The sequence below is a fragment of the Leptonychotes weddellii genome, chromosome 1 (genome assembly GCF_054177405.1).
Source record: "Leptonychotes weddellii isolate Sample4059 chromosome 1, ASM5417740v2, whole genome shotgun sequence".
Taxonomy (NCBI): Eukaryota; Metazoa; Chordata; class Mammalia; order Carnivora; family Phocidae; genus Leptonychotes; species Leptonychotes weddellii.
The window spans coordinates 164,825,742-164,848,969 of record NC_138369.1 but is presented as its reverse complement, the minus strand read 5'-3'; the positions used below and the strand labels follow the sequence as shown (position 1 = coordinate 164,848,969).

General features: G+C 35.1%; 1 protein-coding gene across 1 annotated transcript in view; it reads right to left on the bottom strand.

The window, feature by feature from the left end:
• The window catches only part of ROBO1 (roundabout guidance receptor 1), a 1,116,478-nt gene that overhangs the window by 141,112 nt on the left and 952,138 nt on the right, over positions 1-23,228 (bottom strand). The gene's annotated exons all lie outside the window — the stretch shown is intronic.

Sequence of the window (23,228 nt, the reverse complement as noted above, 5' to 3'; positions counted from 1 at the left end):
CTCTGAACTACAGTCAGAGATGTTTATTAATAATAAACTAGTAGTAATAGCCATCCCAGTATACCCTGGAAGATCTGTATCTACTTAAGAGACATATGTAACTTGATAAAGATATCTGGCCTTAAGCATACACAACAGGGATAATTTGATATTCTCTATGGGCCAGTGGACAAATGTATTTTACTATTTCGTGCCCTCACAGTTAGCATTTGGCATTTCTTCCCTGCCTACTGCCCACATTTTCCCATCCATGTGCTAATGAATAAAACTGAACCCTCCTTTGACTTACATGACACACTGGGATGATGTTTTCTATTATTAAGTGAATTACATACACGTACAAACCAAAATAGACTTCCAAACATGCATTCAATTGAGAGTTATTTTAAAGATATTTCATACTAGTGTATAAAAGCATAAAATCATTACAATTTAAATATGCTTACTATAGAAATTTTAGATATATTTGCAAAACGACTGTGTTCAAAATACTGTGTTTTTCCATTATCACTGAGTGAAGCAAACATTAGAAGGAGCCAAGGATGAGAACAGCACTGTTACCAAATAGGTCACTTTGTAACTTTTGTATTTTTGTTTTTAGTTATTTTATGGTAAATATTATTTCACTGAATCCTTAAACCTATTCAGGGTGAGAGATTCTATTAACCCTATTTATGTTATTAACCCTGTATTTTAGAGGAGGAAAAGTTTATTACAATGACCTCAACTTGATACCAATGTAATATTAACATACTATAAAACAAGCAGTATCATTCACTTTGTAACTATTGGAATAAAATGTGGAAAATAAACAACATCTGTATTTCAAAAGCAGTCCATACAGCGAAATTGTCCTCTGTCTCTGGTAAACATCAAGAAATCATGAATTCTTGGGCGCCTGGGTGGCTCAGTTGGTTCAGTGACTGCCTTCGGCTCAGGTCATGATCCTGGAGTCCCTGGATCGAGTCCCGCATCAGGCTCCCTGCTCGGCAGGGAGCCTGCTTCTGCCTCTGACCCTCCCCCCTCTCATGTGCTCTCTTTTTCTCATTCTGTCTCAAATAAATAAATAAAATCTTTAAAAAAAAAAAAAGAAATCATGAATTCTTCAGCATCAGTTAGTCTTAAATCACAACTCCTTTGTTTACTTGAACATAACCTCTCTTTCCCCATTTACAAATCAGGCATGGAGATGCATACTTCACTACAAAACCGAAAAATATTATTTCTCCCACTCCGTTTTCTCCCCGTGTGTAATAAAATGTGAACAACTTTTGTAATCTTATTTAAGATGGTACTTAAAATGTTCATTGGTATATTATGTGCACAAATTTGAAGTGATAAATGTTATTTACCTTTTGAAATCTATTGAACTGAACGTTTGGTACAACAATTTTGTACTGAAATGGGTGTCTCTCTAGTCCAATGACACTGAAAAATACTTTCATGGATGAAGTACTACACTGTAGAAAACTTATGCTCAAACTATTATTTCAAAAGAAACGCTTAAGTTTTGGTTTCAGAACCTCAAACAAACTTACAGGCTTACAAAATCCTGTATTTTTCTCTTCTAATTCTCTACTTTTCCTTCCCCTCTACCAGCTAAGTATGTGCACACATCTGCGTAAGCTTTAACATCCACTCAAACAAAACCGTTTTTTAATCTGCATATTGAGACAATTTGGGCACAACATGACTATGTTAACACTTGGAAGATAAGACTTCGAAGAGGAGACTTGGTCCTCTTAGGCAAGAATGGTAAAAGGAAAAAGAAAAGTCAATATAATCACACCACACTATCATAATTCTAATTTTAATACTGTACACTATTTATTAATAAAATACATAGACACAAAAGTAAACCTTGTTGAACTGAAAACTCCAGCTACTGTTACCACAAAGTAAAACAACAGGCTTTGAAGACTTTTGCTATTTATAAAATTACATTATAATTAGGTATTAAGAATGTACTACAAATAAAACATAAGGTTTATAGAAAAAGCAAATGAATGGACCTTAACAGACAGTATGTGCCTTTACTGGATTACATTAGTAATCTAAGACAAAACCTCCGAAAAATTTTAACACCCTTGAAACACGAAGAAGGAAAATACTTTTCAAATAAAAATAAACCATTTGTACAATTTTTCTACTTGGTGAACTTAAAAACCAACTTAGAAACATTATATCTTACTTACAAATTGAGATCGTATCTCAAATAAACCAATGAATAATAAAATGTCTTTCAGAAATATCAAAAGTCTAAGTCAGATAAATCAAGTTTTTTTTTCTTTCATTTACTATGTTATTTGGGTTTTTACAGTATAGAATGAAAAGCTAACAAAATGTAATCCATTAAAGATTGTTGCTTAGATAATGCTCATGCAATTACTTTTGCAGCTGTAAAGCATAAAACTAGTATTGCCTATGGCTACAGGCAGCCCTGCAGAATTATGAATTGAAGACTTTTTTCTCTATTCTATAAAAGCAACTTTCTTCCTTGTACATGTCCTGAACATTTTCTTTTGAGGGAAAATAGTATGTGTCACATTATAAAATGGCATGAACTTTTAGTTAAATTATCCAATTTTCTTTTTTTGTTTTTTTTTTTAAGATTTTATTTATTTGAGAGAGAGAGAGCGAGCGTGAGAGAGAGCAAGAGAGCCGGGGGGCGGGGGGAAGGGGAGGGGGAGAGGGAAAAGCAGGCTCCTTACTGAGCAGAGAGCCCAACGTGGGCTGATATGATAGTGTGGTGCGATCCCAGGACTCCAGGATCATGACCTGAGCCGGAGGCAGACGCTTCACCGACTGAGCCACCCAGGCAACCCTCCAATTTTCTTAACTCATGTATATATTTAAGTAATTAAAAATTGAGTTCAAATGATTGGCAGCATTTTGGCAGAAAAACCAATGGCATCCGTAAGTATTCTCAAATGCAGTTCATTTTTCTTAAAAAAAAAAATCTTTCCTTCTCTAACAAATCAAAATGCGTATTTTGATAGTTATGAAACAGTGTGAATATTATGAAATTCTAAAATCTGGAACTAACTTTTGAAAAGAAGATTTGATATCAATTTGAAAAAGAATAATATATATATATATAATGTATCCAAGTAGATATCACCTAAAAAGTTATTAAACAAACCACTGTTCATCCTAACATTACATTTCCTCCACATTTATGTAATGTTTTATATTCACAGGTTGGTACACAGAATTTGGCTCAACCACTTCTCACTCTTTTCCATTCTGTTAAATTAGAAAAAAAAAAACCAATAACCACAAACATAAGCTTCATTGAATCTTTGAATCTCCCTAGTTTTTTTGTTTGAAAAAAATACTTGACTAAGATTTATCCTTTTAAACAAAACAAAACATAAAATCATTGGTCTTTCTGAAAAGTGATACACCAATTTCAATATAATTCCCAAAATAGGTAAACATGTTTTCAGAAAAGGATTCTAAAATTTAGTGTTGACTTTGCAATCTATTTGGGTAATGTTGAGAAAAGGGGGGTAACAGGAAAAAAAAGTTAAACAGAAAACGTTTCAAGTATTATGGAGACGTTAATATTTATAACACTCCTTTAGAACCCTCTGGGAAATTCTAGAACTGAATAAAACATAAAATTATAGAACAGGCACTGGTCTTTGACAACGTCTAATCCATCCCATAAAGAGAGGCAACTGAGTCCCAAGAAACTTTGTCACTAGCTTGAGTTATTTGTCGGGAAGAGACCAGAAGAAAACAGAGTTATCCCCATTACCAGTGCAGTGCATTTTTCTTAACAGGTTAACATTTTACTATAAAATGCCATTTACCTATCTCATCAGTTATATTTCCAACAAATCCACTCCATTATTGCAGAAGGCCTGACAGTGACTATAGATCAGTGCACTGCAGTCTTAAGACTACCCAGTTTTGGTAAGGCTCAAGTGCTCCTAGAATTAATTTTTTTTTTTTAAAGATTTTATTTATTTATTTGAGACAGAGAGAATGAGAGAGAGAGAGTACATGAGAGGGAGGAGGGTCAGAGGGAGAAGCAGACTCCCTGCCGAGCAGGGAGCCCGATGCGGGACTCGATCCCGGGACTCCAGGATCATGACCTGAGCCGAAGGCAGTCGCTTAACCAACTGAGCCACCCAGGCGCCCGCTCCTAGAATTAATTTTGTTCCCTAATCATGTGGTGAACATCTGTGAACCACAATGCCTTCTGCTTCATGAATCATAGAATTCTGGTTCAGTTAGGGGCCTAAGAGATGGGTGATCCAAACTTTTTCTTTTAGAAATTAAATAATCTAAGGCTCCTCAGAGAGGAGAGGAGCATGTCACATAAATAATAACAGTGTTAATGTGAGCAATGAAATAATAATGCTAGCAATGGCCGACATTTACTGACCATTTGCTATGTAAGGAACCACACCAAATATCCACTCACTTAGTCCCCATGATAAGGTTAGGACAATGTGAATTTATTAGTTTCATTTTAAGAATAAGTAATCTGTAAAGATTTAGCAGCAGTGCTAGAATACAAGTCCTTGTCTACCAAGGACTCTGCTCTATCAATTTGCCCACCTATCTGGTCTTATCTGAATACAGTGTTCACAGTTCTAACCACATAGATATCAACGATATAATTAATATCTAGCCTCTTTCCATTGGAACAGAAGTTGAATGAGAACTTTCTCTTCTGACAGTCAAGTGACTCTCTGAATATTTCCTGCATTCTTGTGTTTTCTCAGATTTTTCCATGTTTGGAAGACGCCACTTCAAACTTCCAGTGGTATGTTGAGAATTAGAACTCATCATTCAGATTAGTATGTTGTGCTAGCTCTTCTCAGTAATTTGCTTTTATTACAACAATAAAATGACTAAAAAACTGGTACGATAATAAGTGTTTTAATTAAATATAAGCATTTTAATTAGAAGTAGGTATCTTGGGAAAAAAAGAGGAAAATAATACGCAGTTCTGGGATTTTGTTTTCTATTTAAAAGATTACTTTGTCAATTAAACCTTGCAGCAAAGAGTAGTAAGCTGTTGACTGGGAAAAGAAAATAATATATCAAAAAAATCCTTTAAAATTAGGGTATATTGGAGGAAAAATAAAAGAGGAAGGATATTTTCAAAGACAAGAACCATATAGATGTTTAGTCAGAGTATGCCTGTTATAATTGCTTTCAAAATTCCCTATCACCTACCTAATCTTTACTTTTGAGTAGAGAATAAATTACTCACTTTTTTTTTTAAGATTTTATTTATTTAATTGACATACACACACACACTCACAGCATAAGCAGGGGGAGCTGCAGGCAGAGGGCGAAGCAGGCTCTCCGCTGAGCAGGGAGCCCAACGCAGGGCTCGATCCCAGGACCCTGGGATCATGACCTGAGCTGAAGGCAGACGCTTAACGGACTGAGCCACCCAGGCATCCGAAATTACTCACTTCCATGATACTGCTAGTTCTCTATCTAAATGCCCACCTACATGCTGAAATAAATGTTATCTAATTTCAAAATAAGTATCATTCTTCCATTTAACATATCTGTATTGAACACATATTTTGTGCCTGGCATTTCTACTATAACTTTGGTATTTTCCTCCTATAAAGTTTATACAAATGCTGATGTCTGTCAAGAAACAACATTAATCTTCATATTGTCAGAAAATGGCAATATAATAGGGTTTTACTGCAAGTTATTTTATATTAAGATAAATGTTTTAGGAGCTAGATAAGAAAGTACATCACAAAGGCTTTTATAACTACTTGCATTCCTACTTAGTAAGCTCACAGCATTACCCAGAAGAACAACATGTTATCTGAGGTACAAATGTGTTCAAAACTCTTTAACATTTATTATTTTTAAATTTTTTTAAGGAAGCTCTACACCCAACATGGAACTTGAACTCACAACCCTGAGATCAAGAGTCGTGTGCTCTAGCAACTGAGCTGGCCGGGCACTCCAAAATGCTCTAACGTTTCTTAAAAGAGTAATTCCAAACTTTTAAAAACACTCTAACAAAAAGGATGAATTTACAGAAAGATATCTTAACCCATCAAAGAGGAAAACTAAAATGATAACATGTAAAATAATATTCCATGAGGTATTATCCACCTTATACCATCATCTTCTAAAGCTAAGGAATTTGATTTTTTAAATGATGCAAGCAAACATCAATTCTGCACAAAGTCAGGATTTAATCATAACAGTTTCCTAAAGGATACATACTCACTTTAAAATTTGGCACTGAATACATCTATGAATGCTCTTCAATAATTATGTCATCTTCTACTTGTGCTTTTTTATAGCACGCAACTCTATTTTTAAAACTTAAATTATGCTTTGGTTAAGATTCTGGAAGAAAATATGCTGGTAAAAGCACTTATTTTCTTAACTACTGGAGCTTTTGAAGATTTCACAAACCTCTTAGGCTGTACCCTCAGAAACAGTACATTTTTTTTTAAACAGTACATTTTTGTAAAACAAATTATACATTCTGAAGAAGTTATATAGCATTTCAAACACCATTCAACTTTAACAACGAATACAGAACATTGCGAACAGAAGAAGCTCTTACTGGAATAAAAAAAGTAAAGTTGTTTGTTTATACAACATATGATGGAAGAATGAGCTTATGTAAACACAGTTGCATTCCTCTGTTGTCTGCTGGGCCACAGCAATGGGGACACCCATTCCTGGTCTTTTAATGGTTAGAATTACTTTCAGGTTGGGTCCAAGCTTAAGCCATGTTCTCATTTTGCAGAAACATGCACACCATAGTGACCCTTTCTATGAAAAGCCCCCATGGCTATCTGCAGTCCATGCTTCGTGGTTTAATTATTTCACTTCAGGAACCAACAACAATACAAGATATTCTCTAGCATTTATTCCTATGGCACTAAGTCATCAAGACAAAGGGAACACAAGTTTAAAGTTAAATCTGCAGTGTATTCTAGAGAAAGGTCTACATCACTACAGATCAACATTTAAGTAGTTAATATTCAGCAGACCTGAGTCAGGGGTATCATAAAAAAATGCACTGCCGAAGTCAGTCAGGTTGTCAAAATCATAGGTTCTAGCTTATTAGATGCTTGCATTTCACATATTTTAAACTCAACTATAAATGCAACCAATTTATGAATGAAGAAAATGCAGCATTTGTAAAACAGCATCTTATATGGTACCGTTTGTATACGTGTTTATTTTAGCAGTTAAAGAAAAAACAGAAGTCAAGAATTTCAGAATCACAGCTCACATCCTTCCGCTATGCTGTGATTTCAATAGGTATATTCACAATGATTCGGTTATTTCCATACAAAACAGTTTTACACTCTATCTTGTTAGAGTTATTATGAAGACTAATTATTTAGTGTTTGTGCAGGCCTTGCCACTTATATGGTGTATTACATCTACAAAGAGGTATTACTGTTAGTCACTGCGTAAGGAATTGCCAAATTTCTCAGCTGCCAGTACAAATGCAAAGGAGGACAAAGAATGCCATTGATGAGGGCTTCTCGAAGTGCCAGAGCCAAAGTCACACTCAGGAGTAGCTTGGCAGGGTTAAAAAAACACAGACAGAATGAGGCTATCTGAGCCATCCGGGCAAGACAGGCATGTGTTCTTTCTTTGATAAAATCCAACTTTGTATTTAGCGCCCTGCATGGAGACAGCACTTGATCAAAGAATATGCTTATGTATTTACTGTCTGGCTCTTTGCACTCAAATGTCACCTCCAAGAGAACAGGAATTTGTTTTTATCACTCTCGATATCCAGTGCCCAGAACAATGCCCAAGACATAGTGGGCATTCTGTAAATGTTTACAATAGGTATTCAGTATGAAGCGCTAGGTATTCTATATGAAATGGTACCAAAGCTGGCCTGAGTCCTACACTCGTCATGCTCAAGGTCTTGGAGAACAAACAGACAATATTCCGATAAACACAAACATAAATACACAACTATAATTGTAATACATGCCTTGAAGGGACAGGATAGGATGCCACATGAGGAACGTGATTTAGACTGGAGGTGAGGGAACCCTGAGGAAGTCACAGTTAAGCCGAAGCCTAAAAAAGGAGTAAACCTGATGCTGGGGAAATGTACTGCAGGCAGAAATAATGCAGGTTGAAGAAAAAACTCAGTACAGTCAATGCACTTGAAAAGACTCAGACCCTGTATGGTGGGGCAGGTTGGCAGCGATGCAACACGAGGTTGGCCGGGGAGCCAGGGGTCTGGTTTGCTGTACACAGCAGCCATGATAAAGGGTCAGCTTTTCTTTCCATTCCCATGGGAAGCACTTCAGCGGGTTTTAAGCAGAGCTGTCTCATGATGGAATTATCATATTTAAATATTCATTATAGCCACTCTGTGAATGAAGTAGAGAGGAAAATAAGAATGGAAGTGGAGAGACCAATTAGCAGACCACTGCACTAATTAAGGGAAAAATGATGGTCTGGTACTATTATGATGACACTGGATTTGGTGCAAAGGGGAGAACTGAAGTGTATATTGGAGGTAAAAATCAAAATGACCTCTTGAGTGGTTGAAGTTGACAGAAATAAAGATATCAACAATGATACCCAGGTTTCTGGTTTGACTAACTGAACATACCATTTTTATTTATTTATTTTATTTTATTTAAGATTTTGGTTTTTTAAGTAACCTCTACACCTAATGCGAGACCTGAACCCACAACCCCGAGATCAAGAGTCACATGCTCAACCGACTGAGCCAGCCAGGTGCCCCTGAACATGCCATTTTTAAGGTATAAGAGGACAGACAATATACAAATACATCTTTCCATAGGAAGAATAGGAAACCTCTGTGTGCGTGTGTGTGTGTGTGGTAATTCGAGAGTAGAGGGATAATACAAAAACTGTTTTATTGATTAAAAAATACTGTGGTTTCAAATTCTGCCCCTTAGTATTCAACACAGGATTGATTTTTACCTGTTCAGACCTTTATACTACTATATTCCAAATCTGAATTGCTAACTGATAATATCCCTTGACCAATTAATCTATATTACAATTTTTACGATGACAAACTTTAGGTTAGCTTGATGTATATCATTTCAACTGACTGAAATCGGAAACAAAACTAATATTTTTATTATATAGACATATATAAACAAATTTATATATGCATGTACATGTATGATATATATGACCATTAATAACTGCTATGTTGTGATGATATCCACACTTAGTAGGAAATCATAGTAAAAACTCATTTGGTTATTTTGCTCACAGAATAAAACAACTCAAAACATAATAGGCTATTTCTCAGGACTGCCATAAATTAAACTCAATTTACCATTTAAGTATAAGAGAATCAATAGCATATTAAATGTTAATTACACAATTAGAATAATAAGAGTTCACATTTGTCAGAAGTTTACTAAATCTCTAAAGCATAATAAAGTTCCCTGGGAAAATGCTGAGTCACCAAACTCTTAAGGATTTGTGATTCACTCATTAATTCATTCAATAAAAGTACTAGGCATTGTGTTTGGAGGTGGTGACTAACAGGATAAATAAGACATAGCTGATCTCTGCTTTCAAAGCCCTTATTTCAGGGTTTTTCTCTCTCTTTTTTTCCTTCATCACAGAATGCTTTGTTCAGTTGAAACATTAGACAAAAGTTTAATATGCAAAACAGAAAAAGGGGATCTGGTTTCATTTCCCCCCCATCTGGGGCTGTCCTGCAGAAGAATTCAGGTCTAGTGTTAAACTGGTATCTGAGTGATTAAATACATTTCCCTAGCTCCTGTACTGATATTGTATGCAGCGAGTAAGTGATTAAATATAGGATTCGGACCTGGATTCAGTTGGATACCAAAGCCTGCATTTTTAGCCCAAAATGTGACTGCCCTTCTAGAAGAGGGATACTCAGACCTGAATTTTTCTCCTTGGTGGTGGATAAGAGAACTCCACTTTGGTGCCATTTCAACATACATCCAGTCTTCCCCGTCACACTGAAGTGAAATGTGGAGATGTTTCTCATCCCTTGCATTTAAAATAATGCCTTAAAATAGGCCTATGTTACTATAGCTTATAAAATCAGAACTTCATATAGCCTAAGAACAAACTCCCCCATTTCTACCCCACCCCCAATTACGAATCAAGACTCAAAGACCCGGAGCTAAAAGGACTCAGGGTTGTACAGTGAGTTAGTGGATACAGTAGGACTAGATCTTGAGACAACTATTTTCATAAAGACACATTTTTTTTCAACTGCCTGAGAAAGACTGGAATGTTTTCTAATTAAAATGTTTGCTGGGAAACAAAGGTGACTTTAAAAAACAAAAACAAAAAAACCAGATGTTTCTTTACCCTCAAGCCCAAGATGGCAGCAGCTCAAACAGGAGAAGAGTTTCTAAAACAGAGTTTTAGAAAAGTCTAGTAGTTAACAGTCTCAAGGGAGAAAAATCCTCACCCACACACAAAACTATTCTCACTAATGTATCTTTGTGCAGCATAATTAAGATTGCCAATTATAACATCATCCCCCCCCCCCAACTGAAAGGAATAGTGATAGGAAAAAACTAAGTCTAAATAGCACACACAGACACAGCAGCTGAACAAAAAGAGTCTTTAATTGGTGACAATCTGCCCTAAATCACTGTGACTATTTCTCAACATAATAACTTTCAGATCTGTTAATTCCTTGTATCTTCCCGATCACAGGCTGTCTGGGGGCTTCAGAATAATAATGTCAAGTATCTAACAAAGCTTTCAATCTCCAAGGAACATAACAAATATGCAGGTGTGTAGCTGTGTGAGCTGCCTTTCCTAACAAACTATATAGCCCTTGGGAGAGTTTAATCAGCCTTCAGCATCTTGGGAAAGTTTAAGACCTCTTTTTGCTGATAACTGGAGTCATGCTAAAAAACCCTGATTAAAGGTTACTAGACATTCAATTAGTAGAAAAGCAAATCATTTTATAACTTCTGTTAAGAATGCTAGCTTTACCCATTACACTCAGTGTTTTATGAAATATAAAATTTATGCTTATAGAAGTAATAGAAGCAGGTGAAAAAATATTGAACATGCTAAAAATAATTCAAAAAATAATGCTCTATCAAAATAAAGATCTCAAATTATGAATCATTACTATATGTTATTTGTGTCTGTGGTCCTATTTCTTTATGATTTTATTTATTATTTATTTGAGAGAGAGAGAGAGAGCACAATGGGGGGGAAGGGCAGATGGAGAGGGAGAAGCAGGCTCCCCCCTTAAGCAGAGAGCCCGATGGGGGGGGCTGGATCCCATGACCCTGGGATCATAACCTGAGCTGAAGGCAGACGCCTAACCCACTGAGCCACCCAGGCGCCCCAGTCCTATTTTTACATTAGATAATGGAAATGGAAACTGTTTATAATGGAAGTTGAGTCTGTGCTAGGAAAGGTCCATGTTCTATGGCTCTTCCCCTGAACCCAAGTATAAGTCTCAGGTGAGTTTACTGTGTGTAAAACACCTGCAGTCAACAGTCCAGGAGACTAACCCAAGTCCTGGAGAGCTAGGAGGGCAATAAGCCAGTGAAGCAATTAGAAACTCTGGCCAAAGATGCCTCCCAAAGGTCCTAGTCCAGAACAGCTAAAGATTGCCTTGTAATTCCTTTTATAAGATCATAACTCTTTTAGATATTAAGAAACATTTCACGTGTTGTCAGCTTACTGTACCTGAGAAGGCCAATTCATTGGTCCTCACAAACCCTTTGACTGGTGTCCCCTCCAATAATTTAAAAGACCGTGTCCTCTTCTCAGACTTCAAAGCTGATATTTGAAAGTTTAAGTGGTTGCAGTATTTAAAATTTCTGGCTTATCATAAACATGAAATTCAAAAGAAAACTGTTCTTGCTTCTTTTAAGGACATCTGATGAATGAACCATAAAGACCCACATGAGCTGATGCCCACCAGGGTCCACTGAAATACACATAAATACATAAATACACGTTTTAAGTTGTGAATTTTACATTCTTTATTATTAAATCTCTTTGAATTTGCATCCCCATTCTAATTCCTATGCAGTTTTATGCTCATGCAATACGCTTTTATCCTTGAAAGATTTATTGTTGCTCCTTCCTGATCAGTCTATCCCAGTCCTCAGCTTTGAAATCAGGCACTGTGGCACTAGTCCTGTGTTTGCTGCCAGGGAGCTTTCTCCACCTCTGTGGGTGTACCACAGAAGGATTCTGGATGTCTGAACAGCATGGTTTTCTGTTTATAAAGTGCTAGAAGGGCAAATAGGAAAGGCAAGGAATTCCACAGTGAGGACATTTCTGGCATTATCAGTTTTAGGAATGCTACATAGAGGGAGTGAGAACTTAGAAAATACAAAATCACCATGCCCCCATACACTTTTAAAATGTACAGGTATTCTGGCTGGAATACCAGCGCCCTAAATAAAGCCCCCACTCCCACTTAATCCAATCATCAGCTTTGAAGAATTTAGCAACTCATCTCTATTCCACTTGGAACCACGCCCTAAAGGCCCAGCATGCATAGGACCTCAGAAATGAACACGAATTAACTTCTCTGAGGAAAATTTTGGAAGTTTATGAAATTTGTCATGAATTTGAGCTGATGCTTCTGGGTTTCATGTTTATGATTGTAAAATTTAAAGAAAAACAAGCTAAATGCTGTTATTTACTTAGTTCATAAATGATCTAAGGTCGAAGAGATCAAAGTACAATCTCAAATGATCAATAGTCAAAATGGAATCAAACACACACTCCGTCTTATGGGTAAAGAGAGCCAAATGCTTCCTCTGGAGAGTTTAAGAAAGACCTCTGCTTATAATGAGGAACAAATGGTTCTCGGAACCAGGTTAGCTGCCTGGTCTTTGAAAATATCCTAAACCAACTTAAAGAACTATAAAGTCATTAGGAACTTTAAGGAACTCAAATAAAAACAAAGAATCCTCTGAGTTCCTCTGCAATGCTGACAAGCATTGGCTTACTGTTCTTTAATATACCCCAGTTGGAACAGCAACGTTTCTTATAAATTAAACAAATGCACAAGGTTTTGTTTTTCCACAAGGAGCAGCTATAACTTCTGCTTTTTTGACTGTTTTTTAATCTTTTTATTTTCTAAGTGCTGACTGTTGTTACTATATTTATTGAACCAAGTAGTTTTTAACTAGCCAATAAAATCTCTGAGTATCATAAAACTTTTGTCAGTATTTTAAATATGTTGATAAACCTGTTCTCTAAATATTTGCTAGACTCCTTCACACATACAAGTGCCCTGTCAACATCAACACTTCTTTATGAGTTGCAATACAAACCAGACCAAAAATGACAACTTCAGCTATCAATTGTTAAGTTTGTATACTTTCTCAACTTTTGGAAGGACATACAAAAACTGGTTGATATTCGTGGTGTATAGCCTTCTAACTTGCAATTAATGATAATTCATTTTGACAAAGGAAGGCATTCTCAGAGATATTACAATTTAAAATACTCATTAAAGTTTGATTTCTAAAATCAATATAACTGCCTATGGACAAAAATAAGTATTTTTTCACATTGTAGTCAGGATTTTTATAGTAAGCTGGATGCTAAGTTAATTTGATGTTTCTATCCTTAATTGTGTGGATTCAAAGAGCTCACTTTCATAAACATACTCTCATACCTGAAATTTACATTTATTATAAAAATGGGAATATTTACTTTATAAATAATAATTCAAGAATATATTTTCCTGCTAAAGAAATCATAAAACATTTTTTTCCGGGGCAGCTGGGTGGCTCAGTTGTTAAGTGTCTGCCTTCGGCTCAGGTCATGATCCCAGGGTCCTGGGATTGAGCCCCACATTGGGCTCCCTGCTCCGAGGGAAGCCTGCTTCTCCCGCTCCCACTCCCCCTGTTTGTGTTCTCTCTCTCGCTGTCTCTTTCTCTGTCAAATAAATAAATAAAATCTTAAAAAAAAAATTCCTTAGGTCTAAAAATGTCTTCTTGACTCTTTTTATAGATATCTTTGGGAAAGTAAATAATGGGCCCACTTTAAGTGTGTGATTATTTTTAATTGACAATGACCTATGATTTAGCAGAGATGAAGTCCTGAACTTACAGGAATCATGGAGCAATCCCATGGTCTTAATGAGGGAAAAAAAAAAAAGTCATATAAAGGATTATTTATTAGTTAAAAAAAAAAAAGGCATGACAAAACATCAAATGCCCCTTTGACCTAAATACTAAAAGGCAAGAAATAATGAAATTAAAAACACATTGTTGCTCTTACTCTGGATCATATTTCTACTTTCTATTTTGTTTTTGTTTGTTTAACCATTTTAAGTTCACTGTTTCAAAAAAGAAATTTATGTGAACATATAATAATCTGAGATACATATCACTTAACGTAATGATATCACGAAACAAATGATGTAGCAGCATTGCTTAATCACACATTTCTCAAGTTATTTTTTCTTTTGTCTTCTCAAGGTCAGAACTAGAGAAAATTTTTGCTTGTGTTATGCATACCAATTTCCTCTTTAACTTTCAAAAAAATAAAAGGTTTTCATATGATGAAAAATCAACTATGTTTAATTTTTTCTGATTGAAAGTTCAACATTTTAAGGATTACTATCCTTACTGTCTTTACTAATCAAACTATTTATGCTGTTGAAACATTTAGGTAACAAAAATAACATGATTTCTCTTGGCTTAGAAACAAAAGAATCAAAGGAAAGGCATTTACAGATTCATGACCAGGAAAGGAAAGACCACAACCAGTAATTATGCAATGTTCTAGGATTGGAGGGGATCATAGACATGTTGAAAAAGTCATTAGATATGGAAAAGAATATGAAATAACACCATATTACATGATAAGTGGTGCAAGAGACATGCATTTTACTCCCAAGCAGTGTAAATAATTGACAGTTCCTACAATCATAATTAATTGATCTAAGTAATACTTGAAAGAAACATATTACCACATTCCTAACAAGGATAAGAGCTAGCAATAAGTCAAGATTGGCAATTAAAATAGCCTAGATGGCATTACATGGTCATATAAATTCAGGGTTGTTAGCAAAATAAATAAAAATAAAGACAGAAGAAACCAAATTAATAAATGCATTTCTAGTAGGTTTCTTTTGGAAACCTAATGGCTAGAAAATGAACCACTGAAAACATTTATAGCAAGTAACATAGGACCTCCATACTCTGAAGCTGTCCTTAATATTTTAATCCATAAACCCTGCCTCTAATATAAGTAATTTGAAATATGTGATACTTTATCATCAAAAAAAATCTGTACCTTAATCTTCCAGATTATAATCAAAATGTAAACATATTTTGAAGCAACTGTAACTTTTATTTCTTTTTTAAATAATCTCTATGCCCAACATGGGGGTTGGACTCATGATCCCCGAAATCAAGGGGTACATACACTACCGACTGAGCAAGCCAGGCATCCTGGAGGAACTGTAACTTTTAGCTAACCATGTTCGCATAACTTCACCCCGTGAGCTGTGATAATACATGCCTACAAACAGATCTTACAGAATCACACTATTTTCTCTTCATCCACTAACCCTACATCACTGATCTCCAGCCTTTTTATTTATTCATATTTATTTTATTTCAGTAAACAAACACTTGAGTTCCTACTATGTGGGAACCCTTTAAAGATGAAGTCTCTATCTATGATTCTGCCAATGCTGAAACCACCTGCCAAGACTTTAGTCCCCCCAGAATCCTCAGCCTACCTTCCTTCCCACACCCTCTTCGGCTCCCACATTTCCCCCTGGCAACACCATTTCCACTCTTTCCTTAGACCTCAAAGGCTGGAACTCCATACATAAAGGAATTTAAAACCCACAGAGATGGTGTGAGCAGTTTAATCAATTAAGGCTAGAATGTGAAGTAAAATGTTTTAAATCTTTTTTTTTTTCTTTTAAATCATCTCTATGCCCAATGTGGGGCTCGATCTCACAACCCCAAGATCAAGAGTCACGTGCTCTATCAACAGAGCCATCCAGGCACCCTTCAGTTTTATAGCACATGGGTATAAGAGATTATTATGTGTTAAAGCATCTAATTGTAGTTAGGAACTGCAACTAGAAGCTGACTGGGATGTGGATTTTCTTTTCTTTCTTTCTTTTTTTTTTTCCTCTTTGGAATTCTTTTTTTTTTTTAATTCTTTATTGAATATATCTGACATATAACATTGTGTAAATTTAAGGTGTACCATATGTTACTTTGATATATTTCTATATTGTTCTATATTGTAATATGATTGCCATTGCAGCAAAATTTATATTATATAATTATAGTAGAATTTGTTATCCATATTTATTATACTGTACATTAAATCACCATGGTTTATTTACTACTCATTTTGGTTTGTAACCTTGAACAAGATCACTTTTATCCCCCTACACCCCCACCCTGTGATAACCATCATTTTACTCTATTTTTTAAGAGGATGACTTCTTCCAGTTCCACATAGGTAATATCATACAGTACTTGTCTTTGTCTTCTGATTTGTCTCCCTTAGCATAATGTACTCAAGATCCATTCATATTGTCACAAATGGATGTGGGTTTTCAAAAGATAACTGTGCTTCATCTTAAAAGTAAAGGAAACATTTTAATAGATTTTCAGTCTAATTCAGCAGAGAAGCATTTAGTCCTATGTTCTAAAGTTTTATACTTTGGAGGCATAAAAGATAAGCAGCCCAATCTATATTCTATGATCTTATTTTATAAGTTTATTATTTTGAATAATAGCATTTTTAGTTAAAAGGAACATAGAGCTTTGTTTTTTGTTTTTTTTTTTTTGCAAGAGAGTGCAAGTGGGGTATGGGGGTGTGGAGAGGGGCAGAGGGAGAGGGAGAGACTCTTAAGCAGAGCCCCATGCAGGGCTCGATCTCATGAACCTGAGATCATGACCTGAGCTGAAATTAGGAGTCAGCTGCTTCACTGACTGAGTCATCCAGGTGCCCCAAGAACTTAAGAGATCTTTTCAGTCCAAGTGTCCTTCATTTTATAGATGGTAAAACTGAGTTCATTGAAGTTAAGTAATTTGTTTAATGCTATAATAACCCAAACAGGTTAAGAAAGTCCATTGCTTTCCAATCAGATTATTGTTATCCACTGACAACTAGAACAGAATCCAGAGATAACAAAAAATTTTCAATTAATTATTATTATTATTTTTTTATTTGAGATGGAATTGAGAGTATTTCTAAGCAGCTCCAACTAGGGCTTTCATGGGGAGTCCTTGGCAAGTACAAGATTTGCTCAAGGTGGTTCCCTGGGGAGGGGTTGCTTATTTCATAGTTTTCCCTGTAGGTCAGCCCCAGAAACCCAACACTTAGAAGATAATTATATTAATATATTAAGTAATATTTCTGTATTAAGCATTAACCACATGAGGAAATTAACTAAACCCATTCCTGTAACAGCCACTTAAATTTGATACTATACCTGTTAGTTTACTTTCAGTTTTAAAAACCTTTCAAGCTTAGGAATTTCATTCTCAGGCTCATGAAATTAGGTTGAAGACACTGTCATCATAATCTCTACCTGTCACAGAGACATAAGCCCTCTACTTATAAAATAAATGGTTCATTCTGTCATCATGACAGCTATAAAAAGTGACAGCTCTCTTACAACTGAATGCAAACTTTAGTTTAATAGGAAAATGTACAAAAAATAATTTCATGGTTTGGGTGATTTTTTTTAAAGGAAACGACTTAATATACCAGGAAAGTGTAGTTGTAATTTGATTGGAAACTTAACAGGGCATCACTGAATCAATGTATGTTTCAGATTTTTTTTTTAAATGTGAATTTTGGACCTGTGGTTTTATGGTTATTATTATTATTATTATTATTATTATTACTATTATTATTATTTAGGATACTATGTGGTTAAAAAAGAGCCCCCTTTAATTTTCATGATATTTTCAGACTTTTCTTCAAGGTCTGCGCATATAGATCACAATAGGATATGGTTGTTGCCAAGTCTTGCAGGGAAGGCAAATGACTCTTTCATTTGGAAGTGAGTCCAATCTAAAGTTTTGGTTAAATGTGAAAGAGAGGACTAATCCTAAAATGTTGGTTCATTTGTAAATGAAACTTCGGGGGGGGGAGGCTAAACTGATAATTTTAAAAATCATTTTTTAAATTCAGAAATATTAAATTTGTTATGAAACTAATTTGCATTTGATAAGAAAGTACTTATAATTTGACATTATAGCAATCTCAGTTGTTTTACTAACAAAGTTACCCTAAACTTAAAAAAAAATGAACTTAAAAAAAGCCACTTCCTGAAGATAATCATTTTACGAAGGGAAAACACGAGATGAAAAATGTCTTAAATAGTCCTCGTAAAGGGAAAGAGAAAATAAAGTATATTTTTAGATTGTTAATAGTAAGCATTAATATCTATCACAGTATCACACTGATAAGGTACTCATTGGAAATGTTCTATAGTGTAAGATAAATACATGAGCAAGCCAAGGAGATACAGTCTCATTTTATCATGTATTTTAATAGAGGGCAAAGCTAGTTAAACAGATGGCACTCAGGATTTCTCAATGAATTCAGCATCTGTGTGTTCATGTTGCATAAATGCCAATTAAAAAGTGTCCGAGTAAATTTACATCCCTCGCTGATAGAAGGCAAGCCAATCTTGCTGGCTCAGGATCAAGGTTAAACTTAATCATCTGATGAACTTGCAGCAAGTTGCTCTCAAATTGTACAGAAACTCCCAGTGAAATAATAAAAACAGAACTGCTATTGATTTGTATTTATTTACATTCATAACTCATTTCTAAAGCCTTGGGCTAGAGCTCAAAGGGAAAAAAGTTACTATTTGTATGACTTGGCCAACTACACTTTTAACCACATTTCCAACAAATACCTCTTTGATTAAAATGCCTGCCTGAATAAATTTTCTTAAACTCCTCCTTGCAACTTCCTAGTTGAGATAATTTTGTTTAAAAATTATCCCTTCAAAATGATCTTGAACAAAGGAAAAAGGCAAGTAGCAGTCAGTCTATCATTTATACAGGAAAGATCAGTCTTTGCTTCAGAGTGACAGGCAGCCATGAAATTATTTGAAATAATAATATAAAAGTGGCTTCCCTTGACATATTTTTTTTTTCTAAAAGATTTTTAATTTTTTCAGTCATCTCCATACCCAAGGTGGGGCTCGAACTCACAACTCTGAGATCAAGAGTCACATGCTCTACCTACTGAGCCAGCCAGGCGCCCCACCCTTGATATCTTTTTGATCGTGTTTCTTCAGCACTCCCTCACCCCCTGTTCATATATATCTACCTAAAGCTTTGTTAGACTATTCTAGGCTTGGTCTTTTTGAATTTTAAACTTTTAATAACCACATTACTAATTCTAAAATGAACATTTTGCCTTGTTATTAAAATGAATATTACACAGGCATTAAATATAAAGTTCTTTTTATAATAAAGTAGTAAAATACTCAAGATGAAATGTTAATTGGAAAAAAAAACACGTAAAAATAAGTATGACAGTTTCCAAAATTAAGTTCCAGAAACCACTAGATCAAAGTGGACTTAAAATGTATTCGTTAAAAAAAAGTAAGACATTTATGCTTGGAAAACTGTGTATGTTATGGCCACCCTTTGGTGAATTACTAAATACTAAAAATATTGAGAAGTCCCACAGTTATAAAAAAAAACATCTCATTTAACTTTGTTGCCCAAGTTTTTCTAAACACATTTGACCATGCCAAATTTACTTCATTAATTTTTGTAAATTATTTGAGGAACATCGTTGACGTCTTTCTAAAATGTAATCCTTAGTAACAGACTTCAGGAAAGGTTAGTGTAAAATATGTTTCTAATTTTGTAAGAACACATAACTAACGTAGATGTATCTGTAGAAAGCAGAGGCATAAAGAAAAGATAACTGCTAGAAGTAGTCATTCCTGAGCAGTGAGATTATGAATGATTTTAATCTCCTCCTTTGTACATTTCTAAGCGTCTGATTTGTTATATAGTGAACTTACGCTGTTTTTGTAAAAGACAAAAGCATACATTGTACTAAGTACCATCTTATTTCATATATTACATAATTACACATGGGATCATTTCTCATCCCTCTACTACAAATAGCTAAAAGTCTGGCATTTAGTCTGTGGAAGGGTGTTAAGAACTGCATCTCATTTAATCCTCACAAAGCCTGATGACAAGTTTTCACTATTTTACAAATGGAGAAGCTGATATTTTGCTTGATACATGGGGGAACCAAGATTCCATCCTAGGTCAGTCTGATGTAAAATCACATCCTTTTATCCACTACACTGTTAAAACCCTGGGACAAGAAATTATGCTTCATATTAGATATTCCCAAACTACATCATCGTTGCACCATACAATGATAATCAAATAAAATTAATACTTAACACGCATTCATTTGTTTTTAGGTGCGAGGTGTGTGTGTATGTTTTATTTTTTCTGTTTGTTTAAAGATTTTATTTATTCATTTGACAGAGAGAGACACAGCGAGAGAGGGAACACAAGCAGGGGGAGTGGGAGAGGGAGAAGCAGGCCTCTCGCTGAGCAGGGAGCCCACTGCAGGGCTCCATCCCAATCAGGACCTGAGCCAGAGGCAGACGCTTAACGACTGAGCCACCCAGGTGCCCCTGTTTTAAAATAATAACATATTTATTGAGAATTTTATACTGTGCTAGGAACTGGGCTAAGGATTTATTATACCTTTATTTCATTAATTCCTACCCAAACCATATGAGTTTACTACTATTATGATCCCTATTTTATTGGTGAGAAAAATAAGAGATACAAATCCTAATAGTTCCATTCTAAAATCAGTGCTTTTACTCACTAAATCAGTATATTATCACGGGAGGGACTGCTATCCAAAAATGCAACTTATATGAGTTCTTCCTTTAGGGGGAAAAAAAAGCTTAGAAGACAAATTTAGTTGAACTTTCTTACTTCATAAGATAAACATACATAGATGTTTATTCATTTTGCTACTTGTTTCTTAAAATGTTGAAATTAAACTGTTAGTAAAAGTGATGAAAAATCCATATCATAAATCGACTCAGATTTTGATAAATGTTTAATCTCTTTAAAGAAACATACATTTCCAAAATAAAATGTTAAAAAAATATTTTGTAGCATTAATATTCTATGATGTTATGACTTAAAAATAATTTCATGCTGGGTGGGTTTACACTATACTCAGTGTAGCTCACTAGAGAACCCCCCAAACTCACCCTTTTTCATTAGTTACGTCTTCCTTCCTGTACTCACCCTTAACAAACTGTATCTGGCAGATAGTAGGTGCACAAAAATGTCAGTTGCTAAATATCTTTATTACATATGATGGGGTTCAGAACACACTACTCCAAAATACCGCACATTGCATATTTTCAGCTAAAGGAACTTGAGAAACCACAGGTAGAAGAAGGACTCTCTGACCTCCCCCTGAAGCAGGTCTGAAGATTCTCATGGGAGACATGCCCTCCTACACCTAGAGGAAAGAAGAGTCCTTATCTCTGAAGATGGAGGGCCACCAAGAAGAATCTGAACAAAGAGGTCTTGCTGATTGTCACCCAGTTCGCTCTCCTTAGCGAACTTTTGTCCTATCACGTTTTCCCCTAACTTTCCACTCTTCATCAAACCTAGCATAAGAACACTCAGGTTTACCCACTTCTTCAGGGTTTTATTTCCTTATGAAGGCTCCTATGTCACATAAAACTTATATTAAATAGATCTGTTTGCTTTTCTCCTGTTAATCTGTCTTTTGTCAGTCCCATTTATAGGGCTCCAGCCAGGGAACCTAGGAAGGTAAGCTCCAATGTCTGTTTATCTCTGGATAGCTGGGGTCTGGCACTGTTCCGTTCACAGTAAGAACTGAAGTAGATATTTTTTTGAATGAATAAAATAATACTATTTAATCCATAAAACCATCCTGTGAGATGTGGTCACTTCATCGCTCATTTTCTAGGTTAAGAATTTTGCTCAAGGAATTGTAGCTAGTCTGTGGCAGACAAGGCCCACATGCGTGTTTCAGCTTCCAGAATCAAGTCCTTTCCATTTATCTACTGATTGTCATTTAGATCAGCTCTGAAACTACACACACATGGTCATGAGAAATGCAATCACCAAAAGTAATTGTACAACCTAAATATTCCCACCATTTTTAACATTTTCAAGGGTCATGATAATTCTTTAAGCTACACTTAAATAGGAAATTCCTTTAAATGTTTCATTCCTTACTGTAACCAAGATACTTGCTGAAACATTCTTTAATAGAAATTTATAATCTCTCATTTGAAACTCTCAGAAGAAGGTCACTTTAACTTCAATATCCTGATACATTACCTTTATAAAACAAAGAAGAAAAGGATTATGGAGTTCAATATTGCCCCCTTGTTCCACAAAAGTTTAAAAAACAACAACAGTTAAAACCAACAGTCTCTAAAGTGTCTCTACTTACTCTGGATAGGTAAAAACATCCAGAAATGATCTTCTATTCACCTTGCTAAGTAGTAATGACTCGGAAATGTGCTCAGTATTTCCCATCTAATAAACTTCTACCAAATACTTATTTAGCCTATATTTACTGGTAATTTGAAAATACCCTTTAAAGCAAATCATGACATTCAAACTCTACTTATAATTTTAATTAATTGAAGACTGGATGCTTTCCGATTTTCCTACATTTAGTATTTGACATTTCTGATTCTTATGTGTCACACACTTCAACGAAATGCATTATGTGTCCATATCCCTTCGTGTAGGGTACCAATTTGTACCGATCATAAAACAAAGCTGATTAAATTGTAAACCATCCAATATAATTCTATCTTTTGGCCAGCTTACCCTAATAGGAGTTTTTCCACTAAATTACCCAAATGAACACAAATCTTGGACAATTATATCCCACTAGCTCATGTGAGTAATTGCTAGGGTGGAAAATTGCAGCATGTATGAAGGTACAGATGTTCATTTTCACATGACCAAACAAAATAGGGGGACAATGGGGTTTTCTTCCACACTGATTTCTATATATTTTGTTCTATTCACACTTTTCTATTAAAGACATCTCTTTGTATTTCTGAACTATAAGTAAAATAATTAAAATGAGACAGGTGGGAGTATTAAATCATGCCCTTCCGGACTAGTTATTTTCTTTGAATTAGCACTTCACTCAACATCCAATAGTGTGGACACTACTCTGCACAAAGGGCCAAAGTGACA